The sequence below is a fragment of the Lynx rufus genome, unplaced genomic scaffold, assembly GCF_022079265.1.
Source record: "Lynx rufus isolate CCGP_SWC_20201006 ecotype Redwood Valley unplaced genomic scaffold, mLynRuf1.p SCAF_9, whole genome shotgun sequence".
NCBI lineage: Eukaryota > Metazoa > Chordata > Mammalia > Carnivora > Felidae > Lynx > Lynx rufus.
The window spans coordinates 21661357-21682385 of NW_025814897.1; the positions used below are offsets into that span (position 1 = coordinate 21661357).

The 21029-nt window shown below is 39.0% G+C and overlaps 1 pseudogene; it reads left to right on the forward strand.

The window, feature by feature from the left end:
- Positions 1-1719: 1719 nt before the first annotated feature.
- On the forward strand, positions 1720-6797 carry LOC124505882 (1,2-dihydroxy-3-keto-5-methylthiopentene dioxygenase-like; annotated as a pseudogene).
- Positions 6798-21029: the final 14232 nt, after the last annotated feature.

The window sequence follows — 21029 nt, forward strand, 5'->3', positions numbered from 1 at the left end:
GAGGTGATAGTTCATCATGGTTTTGACTTGCATTTCTGATAGTTAGTGATATTGAGCATCTTTTCATTTGCTTGCAGGCCACTTATATATCATCTTTGGAGAAATATCTATTCAGGTCTTTCTTAGTCCATTTGAGCGCCTATCACACAATACCACAGATTGGGTGTCTTATAAACGACAGAAGTTTATTTCTTACAATACTGGAAGCTGGAAAATCCAAGATGAAATCACTAGGAGATTCGGTGTCTGGTGGGAGCCTGCTTCCTTGTTTACAGATAGACAACATCTCACTATAACCTCACATAGTGGAAGGGGCAAAGGAGCTCTCTGGGGTCTCTGGAGTCTCTAAGAGCAGTAATCCCATTTATGAGAGTTTCTTCATGACCTAATCACTCCCCCAAAGCTCCACCTCCAAATATAATCACACTGGATTAGGTTTTAACACATGAATTTGGGGGACACACAAACATTCAGTCCACAGCAAAGCCTTTTGCCCATTTTTTAATCAGGTTATTTGTTTTTATTGTTGTTGAGTTGTAGGCGTTCTGCATATATTCTGAGACACTAGCTGCTTATCAGGTATCTAATTTGCAAATATTTTCTCCCATTCTATAGTTTGTTTTTTGGCTCTATTGATTGTGTCCTTTGATTCAAACAATTTGCAAGTTTGACATAGTCCCATTTGTCTATTTTTTGCTTTCATGGCCTCTTTACTCCCACAACCAGAGATATTGATTGTGTCACCTAGGTGAAATGCATAATCAATGCCTGTGTCATAAATGGATGCTGGGTACTGGGCATTTCTATTCCCTATCCACCTCCCTTTGTTTCTCTCAAGAAACCCAAGCCACACAAACATAAATAAACATAAATTGATGATAGACAGATGATGATGATGATGATGATAGATAGATAGATAGATAGATAGATATCATTTATCTATATTTTTTATATTTAAGATAGATATTTTAGATTGTAACTTAGAAATTACACAACCCATATTAAAGAGAACATGGGTCATGTGGAAATTGAGATTTTTTTATTCTCTTCCCTGTCTGTCCTGTTTGTTACTACACTTCCCAAGGATGATTCTTAATCTACCCACTGCCTCTTTCTTCAACCACAAATAGGGAGAAGTTTTACTTCTCTGTCCGTTTCTGGAAGATGACAGTGGAAAGTCGGAAGCTCTCCTTCACGACCCACTCCCTTCCTGCCACATCATTCCCTTGGCCCATCTCTGTTTCAGAAATTCAGGCAGAAAACCGTCTAAAAGTGTCAGCTGTCCTAGAAAGGAGGCCATACACACTCACTGATGCCAAAATCCAAGGGCAGCAGAGACAGCCTACTGTTAATCTGCCTGGGAGTCCAGGGGAACCTTTGAGAGGAAGGAGTTTTTCCCTTAATGTTTACTTATTTATTGTGAGAGAGCACACGCAAGCACGAGTGGAGTGGGGAATGGGGGGAGGGAGGTGAGAGAGAGAGAGAGTGAGAGAGAGAGAATCCCAAGCAGGCTCCAGGTTATCAGCACAGAGCCCAAAGTGGAGCTCATTCCCATGAACATGAGATCATGACCTGAGCCGAAACTAAGAGTCAGATGCTTACCTGACTGAACCACCCAAATGCCCCAGGAAGGAGCTTTTAGACCAGGAAACAGCTGGAATATTTAGCTGACCTAGGGCAAACAGCGAAGTGCTAGCTTCTGTCATGTTCTGTACGATTATGGCCCAGCAGTTTCCAACCATGAAAGCAGATTCGTGAGAGAGGGACAGATGAAAAACTCAGGAAAGTAGATAAAGAGATAAAGAAATGGCTTCTAGAGACTTCTGGCTTCTCCATTGGAGCTGACATAGGCTACTTCACTAGGCAAACTGAGAGGGCAACTGCCACATAATATCCTGTTTCCCAATGGTTTTCTCTCCCTCTCTTTTTTTTTATATACAGTCACCCTCAAATAGCAAGTGATCCTTAGCTGTCCTCATGTATTTAAGAAACAGTAACAAGTGGACTGAACAATCATCGGAGCAGACTTGTCAACTAGTGGACTTCACTTTAGAGAAAGGGCAAACTGTGTGGGCCACTTTATTTGGTGCCAGCCATTCAACAGGATTCATAGTTCATTATTCTTAGGTTCATTTCATGAGACAAGAGCCTAACAGTCCCCTAATCTCAGGGGGTCAAGTTCGACGTCCATAATAAGGCTGGCTGGAAACATTCTTAGACTCCAGCAATAGAAACAGTCTGTAGATCCCACCATTGAGTACATAGTCCTAAACATCATTCTCCTTTTTTCAGTACAGAGCCATGCCCACCCTATTCTAAAGGTCTTGTTGACCCCACTCCAGATTTCTCTGGTTCAAACTCTCTAAAATCAACCCCTTTTCTTCTGACGGGTTGATTAGGGGAAGAAGAATTGCAAAACTTCAATATCTAAACAGAATGGTGGGGGCGCCTGGGTGGCTCAGTTGGTTAAGCGTCCGACTTCAGCTCAGGTCATGATCTCACGGTTCCTGAGTTCAAGCCGCAGGTCAGGCTCTGTGCTGACAGCTCAGAGCCTGGAACCAGCTTCGGATTCTGTGTCTCCCTCTCTCTCTGCCCCTCCCCCACTCGTGCGCTATCTCTCAAAAATAAATAAATGCTAAAAAAATTTTTAACAGAATGGTGAACGGAATCAGTTAAGATTTAAATAAAATTTTCCACATTACCATAAATTGAAACCTACTTAATATCTCTGAGCCTCAGTTACCTTAATTGTTAATAATATTCCCTACTTCAGCCTTGAGGGATTGAGAAACTCATGAAATGGGTTCTTTTCTGTACTTATGATGGGTAAACTCAAAAATTAGTGTCACGGCACATGAAATATTTTTCTTAAATAATCAGAGGGAAACGTGAAAAAGAAATAACAATAATCTTGTAGCCTAGCTCTATGTTTCAAGATTGCAATATATTATGCAAATTATATTTGTAAAGGCATATGAGGCAGGTATTGTTTGCATTGTACAAATAAATACACAGAAGTTTACAAAGATGAACACACTTTGACCAAACCTGCATGGTTAGTAGCAGGTAGAAAAGTGATGCACACACATATTTAAACTGACTCAAAAAATCATGTTCCCTTTAATGTTAAATTATAACAATGACTAGAAATTTGTGGTCACAAATCTAGATGAGCTCCAGGTTAAAATGAAAATTGACTGTCAGAGAAATACAAGTATTGCAGCAGCAGCATGCAGTGAAAACCATATAGGCTTTGTAATCAGGCTGACTTTCATCCAAACTCTGATGTTTTCATTTACTGCAAAAACAAGGAGGGGGCGCCTGGGTGGCGCAGTCGGTTAAGCGTCCGACTTCAGCCAGGTCACGATCTCGCGGTCCGTGAGTTCGAGCCCCGCGTCGGGCTCTGGGCTGATGGCTCAGAGCCTGGAGCCTGTTTCCGATTCTGTGTCTCCCTCTCTCTCTGCCCCTCCCCCGTTCATGCTCTGTCTCTCTCTGTCCTAAAAAAAATAAAAAATAAAAAAAAATAAAAAAACTAGGAGATGCTCCACTGGGTTCTTCTGAGAGTGAAAGACTTGCCAGTGCGAATCACCACAGGGATAAATGGATCCTGAAAAACAGCCTGTAAGAGGAGGGATATACATGGGGAAAAGGAGAGGATCTGGCTTTTCTTTCTCAGTCTAACCTTTGAGAGGTAGACAAGCCCAAATGTGATCTTGGACAGTGAGGGTAAAGGATGGCGTTTTAAATGGAGGTTTTATTGATATTTAGGTATGGCAAAGCCAACAGGTCAGGGAATGACTGACTTTGAAAAGATAACTTGTGAGAAAATATTTGTAAAAGACAAATCTGATAAAGGACTGTTATCCAAACACAAACTCTTAAAGCTACACAATAAGAAAAAGAACTACCTTATTTAAAAATGGGCCAAGGGGCGCCTGGGTGGTGCAGCCGGTTAAGCGTCCGACTTCAGCCAGGTCACGATCTCACGGTCCCTGAGTTCGAGCCCCGCGTCAGGCTCTGGGCTGATGGCTCAGAGCCTGGAGCCTGTTTCCGATTCTGTGTCTCCCTCTCTCTCTGCCCCTCCCCCGTTCATGCTCTGTCTCTCTGTGTCCCAAAAATAAATAAACGTTGAAAAAAAATTAAAAAAAAAAAATGGGCCAAAGACCTGAACAGACACCTCACCAAAGAAGATATAGAGATGGCAAATAAGCATATGAAAAGATGCCCCACATCATATGTCATCAGGGAAACACAAATCGAAACAATGAGATACTACTACATACCTATCAGAGTGACCTAAATCAAGAACACTGACAATAGCACACGGTGGGTTAGATGTAGAATAAAAGGAACTCTTATTCATTGCTAGTGGGAACGGAAAATGGTGTAGACACTTTGGAAGAAGTTTAGCAGTTTCTCACAAAACTAAACATACGTTTACCATACAATCCAGCGATTGTGCTCCTTGGTGCTTAACCAAAGGATCTGAAAAACCTACAAATGGATGTTCATTGCAGCTGTATTCATAATTGCCAAAACTTAGAGGCAACCAAGATGTCCTTCAGTTTGTGAATGGGTGAATAAGCTGTGGTTCATCCAGACAGTGGAATATGATTCAGTGCTAAAAAGTAATGAGCTATCAAATCATGAAAAGACATGGAAGATGGGGCACCTGGGTGGCTCAGTCAGTTAAGCATCCGACTTCCGCTCAGGTCATGATCTCACAGCTCATGAGTTCGAGCCCACGTCAGGCTCCGTGCAGACACTCCAAGCCTGGAGCCTGCTTCAGATTCTGTGTCTCCCTCTCTCTGCCCTCCCCTGCTTGTACTCTGTCTCTCTCTCTCTCACACACACACAAATAAATGAACATTTAAAAATATTTTTTTAAAGATAAATAACTTTAAAAAAAGACATGGAAGAAACTTAAATACATATTACTAAGTAAAGGAAGCCAACTCTATGACAACCTGGAAAAGGCAAAACTATGCAGACAGGAGAGAAGTTAATGGTTGTCAGAGCCTCTGGGGGAGAGAGGGATTGACAAGTGAAACACAGGGCTTTTAGGGCAGAGAAACTATTCTGTGTGACACTATAATGGTTATACATATAACAGATACATGTCATCATACATTTGTCCAAACCCATCAAATGACAACACCAAGAGAGGTGTAATGTAATTACACTAATGTAACCTATGGACTTCGGGTCATGATGATGTATAACTGTATGTTCATCAATTATATCAAATGTACAACTCTAATGGAGAACGTTGAAAATGGAAGAGGCTGTGCATGTGGGAAGGCAAGAGACATGTGGGAAATCTCTGTACTTGTGCTCAATTTGCTGTGAGCCTAAAACTGCTCTAAAGAAAATATAAAACTCATACATGATATGCACTAAACATAATAATGAAAAACTAAAGGATGTGAAGAGTGTAATACGTAACAATACAAAGAGCTTCTCCCCCACTCATGCTCTCTCTCTCTCAAAAATATATATATATAATAATAATAGTGCCAAACTTTCTCACACTTTTTAAAAATTTTTTTGTAATGTTTATTTTTGAAAGAGACAGAGTGTGAGTGGGGAAGAGTCAGAGAGAGAGAGAGGGAGACACAGAATCCGAAGTAGGCTCCAGGCTCTGAGCTGTCAGCACAGAGCCCTATGTGGGGGCTCGAACCCATAAGCTGTGAGATCATGACCTGAGCTGAAGTCAGATGCTTAACCAACAGAGCCACCTAGGCATACCTCTCACACTCCAAAAAACTGAAGAGGAGGGAACACTCTCAAACTCGCTTACAAGGCCAGGATTACCCTGATACAAAATCTGATGAGGACACTACTAAAAAGGACAACTACAAGCCAATATCCCTTATGTAAATAAATGCAAGATTACCAACTTCAGCAAACTGAATTCAACAGCACATTTAGAGAATTATATGCCATGATTACGTAGGTTTCATCACTGGGGTAGAAGGATGGTTTCACAGACACAAATCAATAAATGTGACACAGCACATCAATAGAACGAAAGATTAAAATTATATGATCATCTCAATTAGATGTAGAAAAGCAGGCAACAAAATACTACATCCTTTCATGATAAAAACAAAACTGTCAAACACAGTTCTAAACATGTTTATGTGTTTTAACAAATGAGGCACATGGTTTTTCTTTTTCTGATTCTTGAAGAAGCAACTCATCCTGGCATTTTAAGCTATCAAGGATTTGGCTGTTCCTTCGCTGGGTCCTCCGCCCGGCCACGGTGCAGGCCTCCTACGTGGACAAGTCCCCGCGGTGGGACCCGAGGCTGCCCCACCGCAGCGAGCCCTGCAGCCTGGTTCGCCTGGAGCACCTGCGACTGCTCGGGGTTCTTTACTGGAAGCTTGATGCTGACAAATACGAGAATGATTGGGAGTTAGAAAAGATCCGAAACCAGGGAAACTATTCCTGGGTGGACACAATAACCATATGCAAGGATAAACTACCAAATTATGAAGAAAAGATCAAGATGTTGTAGGAGAAGCACCGGCACCTGGACGACGAGATCCGCTACAACTTGGCACCGGCTACTTTGATGTGACAGAGAGGACAAGTGGACCCGCATCTTCATGGAAAAAGGAGACATGATCACCCTTCCCGCGGGGATCCATCACGGTTCACTCTGGATGAAAACAACTACATGAAAGCCTTGCGGCTGTTTGTGTGAGAACCGGTGTGGCCGGCCGTACAACCGGCCGGCCGACCATTTCTAGGCTCCCGGGCAGTACATGGAATTTTTGGCACAGACAGGGTAGCGGCGCCCTGGGGCCTCGCTCACCCTTCGCCCTTGGGAATGTCCTGAACGTGATCCCGGCAGAGAACTTGTCGTAGACCGGGGGCCACGAGAGCTTTCCTCTGCCAGGTTATTTGATCCAAGGGTGTTCTGATGAAAGGAGCTTTTTAAACAAGTGATTTTTACATGTTAGCAGCTCTGGGAATGTGGACAGATCACATTTTACCTAATTCGAGATCCGCGGCCAGCATCCATGCGTCAGCGCGCACGTTCGATTTTAACGCAGACGAGAGCATCTGCCAAACGTGCTTGCGGAGCTGCTCAGCCCAGACCTGGTACTTGGACGGTGAGCAGATGTCGGTCGATGCCACGCCTGCCTTGTAAGCAGGTGTCACAGTGGATGACAGACTGTCCAGCTAGAGGATTTTTTTCTCCCAGAACTGGGTGGAGACCGGTCGGGGGTCAAGCTCTCACATTAGTGGGGGACACTCGGGGTTCCTTGTGTACTTTCTTGTTGGAAACAAAGTAGTTGCCTTAACTGTGTACTCTGGGCTTGGAGTCCTTATTCAGGAACATATTGGTCAGTAAAACCACGGTTCAGATACAAAAAGAAAAAAAAAGCTATCAAGGGTTCTAACCTCATCACAGCATCAACCAGAGACAGCGGTGATGCAGTAATGGAGTGAGGACAGGATCAGGGGACAAAGTGTTACTCTAGATGCAGGGCTTTGACCCATAGTGTCTCATCCAGGGCCAGAGATGCCTCTGCCCTCACTCTCCGTAGCCATACCTTTTCCCATCCCTCTTTGCGATTGGCTCCCTTCTTTTAACCCTTGGAATGTTCTCTGCCCCATCCTATTCTAAGCTGTTTCCATTGAACAAATAATAATTCTTAAAAACCCTTTATACTACTTTAAAAGGAGCACTACATATATTTATAGATATAAAGATGTATGTGTTTGAATATGTGAGGATTCATAAGGAATTAGTGACAATTGTTACTTCCAACATGGAGAATTCAGGGACAGAATGGAAGGGAGGAAGACATATTTTCACTGCATAACCTCCACTTACATTGTTCAATTTTTTACCATGTGCAAGTATTATTTAGTCATAATATATTTTAATAATACTTAATTACTGCTTTTTAATTTTTTTAACTTTTATTTATTATTGAGAGACAGAGAGAGACAGAGCATGGGCAAGGGAGGGGCAGAGAGAGAGGGAGACACAGAATCCGAAACAGGCTCCAGGCTCTGAGCTGTCAGCACAGAGCCCCACACGGGGCTCAAACTCACAGACCACGAGATCATGACCTGAGCCAAAGTCGGACGCTCAACCGACTGAGCCACCCAGGCGCCCCAGGAACTAAGATTTATTAAGTGCCTGGCCTTCGATTCTCTCAAAATCCCCACAAAGTCAAGGTCATTGTCGCACTTTTAAATTAAAATAGAGAAACTAATATTTAGAGACACTAAGTAATTTGCTCATTGTCACACAACTAGTAAGCACTGAGCCAAAATACAAAACCAGCCCCACTACACGCCTCACAAATTGCTATTTCCTCCATTAACCACGGAATATGGCCTCTTCACCTCAGCTGCCTGACACACATCCCTCAGGTCTCCTGAACTCAATTTTCTTTCCCTATTCCATACTGACTAAAGCACAATCGTTCCAACACTCTCGATTTCATAACTTCATCCCCTTCGATCTGGGACACACTAAACAAAACTAAACTCACAAACAAACGAAGCAAACAGAACTACTCACCCTTGGGGCGCCTGGGTGGCTCAGTCGGTTAAGCATCCGACTTCGGCTCAGGTCATGAGCTCGAGGCTGGTGGGTTCCAGCCCAGCATCAGACTCTGTGCTGATAGCTCAGAGCCTGGAACCTGCTTCGGATTCTGTACCTCCCTCTCTCTCTCTGTCCCTTCCTCACTCATGCTCTGTCTCTCCATCTCTTAAGAAATAAATAAACATTAGGAAAAAAAAAGAAAGACAAGAACTACTTATCCAAACTTACCTTTTTCCCAAAAGAACCCTCCTGAATGAAGGTCATAAGACAAAGTGTCTTCCCAACATTTAACATGTTAGTACTTTTCCAATGAACCTTCCTTTATTACTAATAAGTCATTGAGATCAAAGGTTCTTATGTATTCTATACCTCTTTTTACTCAATGTTGTGGATTTATACCCCAGTCTTGAGGTGAATTATCACTTTCTCTCATAAACCTGTATGAAAAAATTGATGCAATCTGTGATGCCTTAAAAATTTGATGAAAATTGCCTCTTCTGATAAGCTGCTTATGCTGTCTTGATAACTAACTAGATGCCCCAAATTATCTATTCTTCCTTTAGAACTTACAGACCCTTAGTTGATTATCCTAGGCCACAGATTTCTCCATCATAGTTAAAACACCCAAGCTAATCCTTTTTTTTTTTTAACATTTACTTATTTTTGACAGAGTGTGAGCAGGGGAGAGGCAGAGAGAAAGGGAGACAAAGAATCTGAAGCAGGCTCCAGGCTCTGAGCTGTTGGCACAGAGCCTGACATGGGGCTCCAACCCTATGAACTTTGAGATCATTACCTGAGCCAAAGTTGGACACTCAACCGACCAAGCCACCCAGCACCCCTCCTTTTATTTTAAAAGTTCTAAATTCTGACTCTTAGTCTTGTATAAAACTTTCCACCAGCGTTTTTATAACCCTTATAACTACAGAAGTCCTAGTCACTAGGCTGGGTCCCTAGGTTTCCACTAATAATCTCAGGAATCACCATGCTTTACATGCTTTCTGGGACCTACATACTTACCACCCACACACCAGTCTTAACATGCTTCTCTTGTCATTTGGCCAATAACAACTTCAGTAAGTTTTCCACCTCCTAAGCTTTAATATTAAAGATAAGAAAGTATCAGAGAAAATCTTCAGAGACAACCACAAAACAAGGAATAATATGGCAATAAATACATATCTATCAATAATCACTTTGAATGTAAGTGGACTAAATGCTCTAATCAAAAAACATAGGGTAACAGAATGGATAAAAAAAAAAGACTCACTATATACTGTCTACAAAAGACTCATTTTAAACCTAAAGACACCTGCAGATTGAAAGTCAGAGGATGGAGAAACATTTGTTATACAAATGAATGTCAAAAGAAAGCTAGAGTAGCAACAATTACATTGGACAAAATAGACTTTAAAATAAAGACTGTAGCAAGAGACAAAGAAAAACACTATATAATAATAATAAAGGGAGCAACCCAACAAAACATATACAATTGTAAATATTTGTGCACCCAACACAGGAGTACCTAAATACATAAAAAATGGTTAATAACAATCATAAAGGAACTAATTGATAATAATACAATAATAGTAGGGGACAGTTATATCAAAGGTCAGATTAACTTAACAGAACACCAACAAGGAAGCAATGCCTTTGCATGACACACTGGACCAGATAGTTTTAACACATATATTCAAAACATTCCATCCTAAAACAGCAGAATACACATTCTGTTCAAGTGTACATGGGACATTCTTCAGAATAGATCACATATTAGCCCACAAAACAAACTTGAACAAATCAAGAAGATTGAAATCATATCATTCAACTTTTGGGACCACAACACTATGAAACTAGAAGTTCACCACAAGAAAAAACCTAGAAAGACCACAAATACATGAAGGTTAAATAACATGCTACTAAACCATGAATGGTTCAACCAGGAAATCTAAGAAGAAATTAAAAAGTACATAGAAATAAGTGAAAATGAGAACACTATGGTTCAAAACTTCTGGGAAGCAAGTAAAAGCTCAAATAAACAACATAACCTTGCATCTAAAGCAGCTAGAAAAAGAAAAAAACCCTGAAACCGTCAGAAAGAAGGAAATAATAAAGAATAGAGCAGAAATAGATGACAGAGACACTAAAAAATATAATAGAACAGAACAATGAAGCCAGGAGCTGATTCTTTGAAAAGAGCCAAAAAATTGATAAACTTCTAGCTAGCCTTATCAAGAAAAAAAGAGAAAGGATTCATATAAATAAAACCACAAAGGAGAGAGGATAAATAACAAACACCACAGAAATACGAACAATCATAAGAGAATGTTATGAACAACTGCATGCAAACAAATTGGGCAACCTAGAAAACATGGATAAATTCCTAGAAACTATCTACCAAAGCTCAAACAAGAGGAAATAGAAAACTTGAACTGACCCATAATCAGCAAAGAAATTGAATCAGTAATCAAAAAACTCGCAACAAACAAGTCCAGGACCAGTTGGCTTCACAGGAGAATTCTACCAAACATGTAAAGAAGAATTAATACCTATTCTTCTTAAACTGTTCCAAAAAATAGGAAAGTAAGGGAAATTTCCAAATTCCTGATTCTATGAGGCCAACATTACCCTGACACCAACACCAGATAAAGACACCACTAAAAAAGAGAACTACAGGCCAATGTCCCTGATAAACATAGATGCAAAAACTCTCAATAAAATAGTAGCAAACCAAATTCAATGATACATTTTTTTTAAAAAGTCACCACAATCAAACAGGATTTATTCCTGTGTTGCAAAGGTGGTTCAACATTTGCAAATCAATTAGTGTGATACATCACATCAATAAGAGAATAGGTAAGGACCATACAATCATCTCATCAAATGCAGAAAAAGCATTTGACAAAGTTCAACATCCATTCCTGATAAAAACCTTCAACAAAATGGGGTTAGAGGGAACATACCTCAACATAATAAAATCCATCTGTGTAAAATCCAGAGCTAACATCATTTTTAATGGGGGAAAACTGAGATTTTTACTCCTAAAGTCAGAAACATGACATGGATGTCCACTCTCACCATTTTTATTCAACTTAGTACTGAAGGTCCTAGCCACAGCAATCAGACAACAGAAAGAAATAAAAGCACTCCAATTTGTGAAGGAAAAAGTAAAACTTTCACTATTTGCAGATGACATAATACTGTATGTAGAAAACCCTAAAGACTCCACCAAAGAAGACTGCTAGCACTGATAAATTCAGTACAGTTGCATGATACAAAATTAATGTAAAGAAATCTGTTGCATTTCTATACACCAATAATCAAGCAGCAGAAAGAGAAATCAAGGAATTGATCCCATTTACACTTGCACCAAAAACCATAAGATACCTAGGAATAAGCCTAACCAAAGAGGTAAAAGATCTGTACTCTGAAAACTATAGAACACTTATGAAAGAAATTCAAGACAACACAAAGAAATGGAAAGACATTCCCTGCTCATGGACTGAAGAACAAATATCGTTAAAATGTCTATGTTACCCACAGTAATTTATACCTTTAATGCAATCTCCATCAAAATTCAAACAGCATTTTTCACAGAAGCAGAGCAAACAATCTTAAAATTTGTATGAAACTACAAAAGACCCCTAATAGCCAAAGCAATCTTGAAACGAAAAGCAAAGCTGGAGGCATCACAATTCTGGACTTTGAATTATATTACAAAGCTATAGTAATCAAAACAGTATGGTACTGGCACAAAAATAGACACATAGATCAATGGAACAGGATGGAATTTCCAGAAATAAACTGACAATTATATGGTCAATTAATCTTTGACAAAACAGTAAAGGATATCCAATGGGAAAAAGACAATGTTTTCAACAAATGGTATTGGGAAAACTGGATGGCAACGCTCAAAAGAATGAAATGGCCTACTTTCCTACACCATAAACAAAAAGAAATTCAAAATGGGTGAAAGACCTAAATGTGAGACCTGAAACCATCAAAATCCTAGAAGAGAACACAGAAAGTAACTTCTTTGACATTGACAGTAGCAACTTCTTTTTAGATATATCTCCTGAGACAAGGGAGACAAAAGGAAAAATAAACTATTGGGACTACATCAAAATAAAAAGATTCTGCACAGCAAAGGAAACTAGCAAAACTAAAACGCAACCTATGAAATGGGAGAAGACACTTGCAAATGACATATCTGGTAAAGGATTGTATCCAAAATATATAAAGAGGTGCGTCTGGGTGGCTCAGTTGGTTAAGTGTCTGACTCTTGATTCTGGCTCAGGTCATGATCTCATGGTTCATGAGATTGAGCCCTGCATCAGGCTGTGTGTTGATAGCATGGAGCTTGCTTGGGATTCTCTCTTTATGTCCCTCTCCTGCTCTTGCTTTCTCTTTCTATCTCCCCCTCAAAATAAATAAATAAACTTAAAAATGTGTATGTAAAGAATTTATCAAGCTCAATACCCCAAAAAACAAAAATTCAATTAAAAAATGGACAGAAGACATGAGCAGACATTTCTCCAAAGAAAACATACAGGTGGCCAAGGACACAAAGATGCTCATCATCACTTCTCATCAGGGAAATGCAAATCAAAACTACAACAAGAGGGGCGCCTGGGTGGCTCAGTTGGTTAAGTGTCTCACTCTTGATTTTGGCTCAGGTCATGTGAGATCAAGTCCCACATCAGCCCTGCACTGAGAGTGCAGAGCCTGCTTGGGATTCTCTCTGTCCCTCTCTCTCTCTTTCTCTCTTTTTCAAAATAAATAAACTTTTAAAAATACAGTGACCTCACACCTTTCAGAATGGTTCAAATCAACAACACAACAACAGGTGTTGGCAAGAATGCAGAGAAAGGGGAACACTCTTAGACTATTGGTGGAAATGCAAACTGGTGCCAACATTCTGGGAAACAGTATGGAGGTTCCTCAAAAGTTAAAAATAGAACTACCTTATGATACAGCAATTGCACTACTAGGTATTTATCCAAAGAATACAAGAACACTAATTCAAAGGGATACATGTATCCAACACTAATTCAAAGGGATACACTAATTCAAAGGGATGCAGCATTGTTTGCATTAGGCCAAGTGTCCATCAATTGATGAATGGATAAAGAAGATGTGGTAGATAGATAGATAGATAGATAGACACAAGGGAATACTATTCAACCATAAAAAGAATGAATCTTGCCATTTGCCATGACAATGATGGAGCTAGAGAGTATAATGCTAAGTGAAATAAGTCAGAAAAAGACAAATGCCATATGATTTCATTCATGTGGAATTTATGAAACAAAATGAACAAGCAAAGGGGAAAAAATGAGAGACAAAGCAAGAAATAGACTCTTAACTATAGAGAACAAACTAATGGTTACCAGAGGGGAGCCAGTGGGGGATGGGTTAAATAGGTGATGGGGATTAAGGAGTACACTTGCCATAATGAACACAGGGTGATGTATGAACTGCTGAATGACTGTATTGTACACTGGAAACTAATATAACACTGTATGTTAATTAAGTGGAATTAAAATAATAACTTTTTAAAAAGGAAAATATGAAATATTGACAAGTTATTTCTAAAAAGTTATTGAGAAGTTACATTAAATTACTATAAATAGAATCAGATTATAATAAGCTAAAATATCATACTTTCAAAATGAAATCTGTAAGACAGGCAATAAAGAAAAAAAAACATGGCAGAAAGGAAAGGAAAACAAAGTAGATTAGAATTCAAGAGCCTGGATTCCAGTCCCACTTATGGGAACCACTTAGTTGTATGGCCTTGGAAAACATATATAAAATGTCTAAGTCTCCAATGCCTGTTAAATAAGCTCAGAAAAAATGGTTTATAAGCCCCATTTCAGATTAAATGATTTATGATTGTAGAAAAAATGCATAAAAGAGTCGTGGAATAGTCGAGGTGGGTCACGGGATACAGAAAATAGATATGTAGTAAACATCCATGAAACATAAAGACTTAAAATTCTCTTTTTTACAGAAGAGAAAAAAACTAGAACTTGGATCTGTCTTGGAAAACACACACACCAACAAACAAAGCATTGTATCTTCTTCAAATGCTACTTTTTCAAGAAGATATTTTTCTTTCCAAGGTTTTCCTCAGGGAAACTTTGACATCCTTGTTCCTCAAACTGTAGATCAGTGGGTTTTACATGGGCACCACAATGGTATAGAACAGAGAGGACTGTTCTATTAATTTCCTCAGAGATTAATTCTCCCAAGGGAATAAGAAATGTTTGTTTATACCCTTGATATTGGTTGGTTTGGCTTTTAGAGACAATTATTTCAACAAACATTTATCCAGTATGATTAAAAGAAAATTCAGTGCAAATAAAGGAAAATTTCAAAAAAATTTCAAATCTGAAAAATATAATATTGGAAATAAAGTATCCATTAGGTTGGTTTAGTAGCAGACTGGGTGCAGCCAAAGAAAGGATCATTGAAAGCAAAACAGATCAACAGATATAGTCCATACTAAAATGCAGATAGAAAAAAATAATAAATAATAACAATAATATAAATAATGATAAAATAATAATATTTAAGACAATGCTAAATAGTCCAACATATGTGTAATTACAGTTTCAAAAGGTGAGTTGAGTGAGAATTGGGGGAAAGAAATTTGTTTTCTTTTCAAATTTTCACTTAAATTATAGTTAACATATAGTTCAATATTGGTTTCAGGAGCAGAATTCAGTGATTCATCACTTATATACAATAGCCAGTGATGATCATAGCAAGTACCTTCCTTAATACTCATCACCCATTTAGCCCATCCCACACCCACCTCCCTCCATCAACCAGCAGTTTGTTCTCTATCACTAAGAGTCTCTTATGTTTTGTTTCCCTCTCTCTTTTCCCCCTTCCCATATGTTCTGTTTTGTATCTTAAATTCCACATATGGGTGAAATCATATGTAATTTGTCTTTGACTGATTTATTTCACTTAGCATAATACACTCTAGTTCCATCCATGTTGTTGCAAATGGCAAGATTTCATTCTTTTGATGACTAATATTGCATTTTCTATCTATCTATCCAACTATATATAATATGCCATATCTTTTTATTTTTTAATTGTTTTATGTTTATTTTAGAGAGAGAGAGAGAGAGAGACAAAGCATGAGTGGGGAAGGGGCAGAGAGAGAGGGATACACAGAAGGAGGCTCCAGTCTCTAAGCTGCCAGCACAGAGCTCAACGCAGGGCTTGAACCCACAAACTGTGAGATCATGACCTGAGACAAAGTCGGATGCTTAACCGTCTGAGCCACCCAGGCACCCCTATGTCATACCTTTTTTATCCATTTATCAGTCAATGGACACTTGGGCTCTTTCTATATTTGGCTTTGCTGATAAGGCTGCAATAAACATCAAGGAGTATGTACCCCTTCAAATCAGTATTTTTGTATCCTTTGGGTGAATACCTAGCAGTGCAATTCCTGGGTCCTAAGGTAGTCTATTTTTAGTTTCTTGGGGAACTACTGTTCTCCAGAGTGACTGCACAAGTTTGCATTACCACCACCAACAGTGCAAAAGTGTTCCCTTTTCTCCACATCCTCACCAACATCTATTGTTTCCTGTGTTGTTAATTTGAGTTATTCTGACAGCTGTGAAGTGCTATCTCATTATGGTTTTGATTTCTATTTCCCTCATGATGAGTGATGTTGAGCATCTTGTCATATGTCTCTTAGCCATCTGGATGCCTTCTTTGAAAAAATGTCTCTTCATATGTTCTGCCCATTTCATTTTTTTAATTAATTAATTAATTCTTTAGTTTACATCCAAGTTAGTTAGCATATAGTGCAACAATGATTTCAGGAATAGATTCCAGTGTTTCATCCCCTATGTATAACACCCAGTGCTCCCGACAAGTATCATCCTTAATGCCCCTTACCCATTTAGCCCATTCCCCCCTCCCACAACCCTTCCAGCAACCCTCTGTTTGTTCTCTATATTTAAGAGTCTCTTATGTTTTGTCCCCCTCCTGGTTTTTATATTCTTTTTGCTTCCCTTCCCTTATGTTCATCTGTTTTGTATCTTAAAGTCCTCATATGAGTGAAGTCATATGATATTTGTCTTTCTCTGACCAATTTCACTTAGCATAATACCCTCTAGTTCCATCCACATAGTAGCAAATGGCAAGATTTCATTCTTTTTGACTTCCAAGTAATACTCCATTGTATATATATCACATCTTCTTTATACATTCATCCATCAGTGGACATTTGGGCTCTTTCCATAATTTGGCTATTGTCGATAGCGCTGCTATAAACATTAGGGTGCATGTGGCCCTTCAAAACGGCACACCTGGTGTCCCTTGGATAAATACCTAGTAGTTCAATTGCTGGGTTGTAAGGTAGTTCTATTTTTAATTTTTTGAGGAACCTCCATACTATTTTCCAGAGTGGCTGCACCAGTTTGCATTCCCACCAGCAGTGCAAAAGAGATCCTCTTTCTCCACATCCTCGCCAACATCTGTTTTTGCCTGAGTTGTTAATGTTAGCCATTCTGCCTGGTGTGAGGTGGTATCTCATTGTGGTTTGAATTTGTATTTCCCTGATGATGAGTGATGTGGAGCATTTTTTCATGTGTCTGTTAGCCATCTGGATGTCTTCTTTGGAGAAGTGTCTATTCATATCTTTTGCCCATCTCTTCACTGGATTATTTATACTTTTGGGGGGTGTTGAGTTTGATAAGTCCTTTATAGATTTTGAATACTAACCCTTTATCTGATATGCCATTTGCAAATATCTTCTCCCATTCCATCGGTTGCCTTTTAGTTTTGCTGATGTTTCCTTCAATGTGCAGAAGCTTTTTATTTTGATGACGTCCCAGTAGTTCATTTTTGCTTTGGTTTCCCTTACCTCTGGAGACGTGTTGAGTAAGAAGTTGCTGCGGCCAAGGTCGAAGAGGTTTTCACCTGCTTTCTCTTAGAGGATTTTGATGGCTTCCTGTCTTACATTGAGGTCTTTCATCCATTTTGAGTTTATTTTTGTGTATGGTGTAAGAAAGTGGTCCAGCTTCATTTTTATGCATGTCGCTGTCCAGTTTTCCCAGCACCATTTGCCAAAGAGACTGTCTTTATTCCACTGGATATTCTTTCCTGCTTTGTCAAAGATTAGTTGGCCATACATTTGTGCGTCCGTTTCTGGGTTCTCTATTCTGTTCCATTGATCTGAGTGTCTGGTTTGTGCCAGTACCATACTGTCTTGATGATTACAGCTTTGTTATATCCTGAAGCCCAAGATTTTGATGCCTTCAGCTTTGGTTTTCTTTGTCAGCATTGCCTTGGTTATTTGGGGTCTTTTCTGGTTCCACACAAATTTTAGAATTGTTTGTTCTAGCTCTGTGAAGAATGCTGGTGTTATTTTGATAGGGATTGCATTGAATATATAGATTTCTTTGGGTAGTATTGACATTTTAACAATATTTGTTCTTCCAATCCAGGAACATGGAATATTTTTTCCATTTTTTGTGTGTCTTCTTTAATTTCTTTCATAGACTTTCTATGGTTTTCAGTGTATAGATTTTTCACCTCTTTGGTTAGATTTATTCCTAGGTATTTTATGGATTTGGGTGCAGTTATAAATGGGATCAATTCCTTGATTTCTCTTCTGTTGCTTCATTATTGTTAGAGGAATGCAACCGATTTCTGTACATTGATTTTATATCCTGCGACTTTGCTGAATTCATGAATCAGTTCTAGCAGTTTTTTGGTGGAATCTTTGGGTTTTCCATGTAGAGTATCATGTCATCTGTGAAGAGCGAAAGGTTGACTTCTTCTTTGCCATTTTGGATGCCTTTTATTTCTTTGTGTTGTCTGATTACTGAGGCTAAGGCTTCCAAAACTATGTTGAATAACAGTGGCGAGATTGGACATCCCTGTCGTGTTCCTGACCTTAGGGGAAAAGCTCTCAGTTTTTCCCCATTGAGGATGATATTAGCAGTGGGTCTTTCATATATGGCTTTTATGATCTTGAGGTATGATCCTCTATCCCTACTTTCTTGAGGGTTTTTATCAAGAAAGGATGCTGTATTTTGTCAAATGTTTTCTCTGCATCTATTGAGAGGATCATGTGGTTCTTGTCCTTTCTTTTATTGATGTGATGTATCACGTTGATTATTTTGCAGATATTGAACCAGCCCTGAATCCCAGATATAAATCCCCCTTGGTCATGGTGAATAATTCTTTTAATGTGTTGTTGGATCCGGTTGGCTAGTATCTTGTTGAGGATTTTTGCATCCATGTTCATCAGGGGAATTGGTCTGTAGTTCTCCTTTCTAGTGGGGTCTTTGTCTGATTTTGGAATCAAGGTACTGCTGGCTTCATAGAATGAGTTTGTAAGTTTTCCTCCCATTTCTATTTTTTGGGACATCTTCAAAAGAATAGGTGTTAACTCTTCTTTAAATGTTTGGTAGAATTCCCCTGGAAAGCCATCCAGCCCTGGATTCTGGTTTTTAGGAGATTTTTGATTAGTAATTCAATTTCTTTACTGGTTGTGGGTCAGTTCAAATTTTCTATTTCTTCATGTTTCAGTTTTGGTAGATTATATGTTTCTAAGAATTTGCCCATTTCTTCCAGTTTGCCCATTTTATTGGCATATAATTTCTCATAATATTCTCTTATTATTGTTTGGATTTCTGCTGTGTTGGTTGAGATCTCTCCTCTTTCCCTCTTGATTTTACTTATTTGGGTCCTTTCCTTTTTCTTTTTGATCAAACTGGCTAGGGGCTTATCAATTTTGTTAATTCTTTCAAAGAACCAGTTCCTGGTTTCATTGATCTGTTCTGTTAGGTTTTTTGTTTGTTTGTTTTGTTTTGTTTCGATAGCATTGATTTCTGCTCTAATCTTTATTATTTCCTGTCTTCTGTTGGTTTTGCTGTTCTTTATCCAGTTCTTTAAGGTGTAAGGTTAGGTTGTGTATCTGAGATCGTTCTTCCTTCTTTAGGAAGGCCTGGATTGCTATATACTTCCCTCTTATGACCACCTTTGTAGCGTCCCAGATGTTTTAGGCTGTGGTGTTATTATTTTCATTGGCTTCCATGTACTTTTTAATTTCCTCTTTAACTTCTTTTTTTTTAACGTTTTTTTTTTTTTTTTTTTTTTTTATTTATGGGACAGAGAGAGACAGAGCATGAACGGGGGAGGGGCAGAGAGAGAGGGAGACACAGAATCGGAAACAGGCTCCAGGCTCCGAGCCATCAGCCCAGAGCCTGACGCGGGGCTCGAACTCACGGACCGTGAGATCGTGACCTGGCTGAAGTCGGACGCTTAACCGACTGCGCCACCCAGGCGCCCCTCCTCTTTAACTTCTTGATTAGCCCATTCATTCTTTAGTAGGATGTTCTTTAGTCTCCAAGTATTTGTTATCTTTCCAAATTTTTTCTTGTGGTTGATTTTGAGTTTCATAGCATTGTGGTCTGAAAATATGCACGGTATGATCTCAATCTTTTTATGCTTGTTGAGGACTGATTTGTGTCCCAGTGTGTGATCTATTCTGGAGAATGTTCCATGTGCACTCGAGAAGAATGTGTATTCTGCTGCTTCAGGGTGAAATGTTCTGAATATATCTGTTAAGTCCATCTGGTCCAGTGTGTCATTCAAAGCCATTGTTTCCTTCTTGATTTTCTGTTTAGATGATCTGTCCATTGCTGTAAGAGGGGTTTTGAGGTCCCCTACTGTTAAGGTATTGTTCTCAATGAGTTTCTTTATGTTTGTGATGAATTGATTTATATATTTGTGTTCTTTCATGTTCGGAGCATAAATGTTTACAATGGTTAGATCTTCTTGGTAGATAGACCCCTTAATTATGATATAATGCCCTTCTTCATCTCTTGTTACAGCTTTTATTTTAAAGTCTAAACTGTCTGATATAAGTATGGCTGCTCTGGCTTTCTTTTGGCGACCATTAGCATGATAGATGGTTCTCCATTCCCTTACTTTCAATCTGAAGATGACTTTAGGTCTGAAATGGGTCTCTTGTAAACAGGATATAGATGGATATTGTTTTTTTATCCATTCTATTACCCTACGTCTTTTGATTGGAGCATTTAGTCCATTGACATTTAGAATGAATACTGAAAGTTATTAATTTATTGCCTTTATGTTGCCTATAGAGTTGGAGTTTCGGGTGGTGTTCTCTGGTCCTTTCTACTCTTTGTTTTTTATGGTCTTTTGCGTTTTTGTTTGTTTTATTTTGTTTTCATCTTTTCTCCCCTCAGAAAGTCCCCCTTAAAAATTTTTTTAAGGGCTGGTTTAGTGGTCATGTTTCTTTAGGACTCGTTTAATTTTTGTTTGTCTGGGAAACTTTTTATCTCTCCTTCTATTTTGAATGACAGCCTTGCTGAATAAAGAATTTGTGGCTGCATATTTTTCCAATTCAACACATTGAATGTATCCTGCCACTCCTTTCTGGACTGCCAAGTTT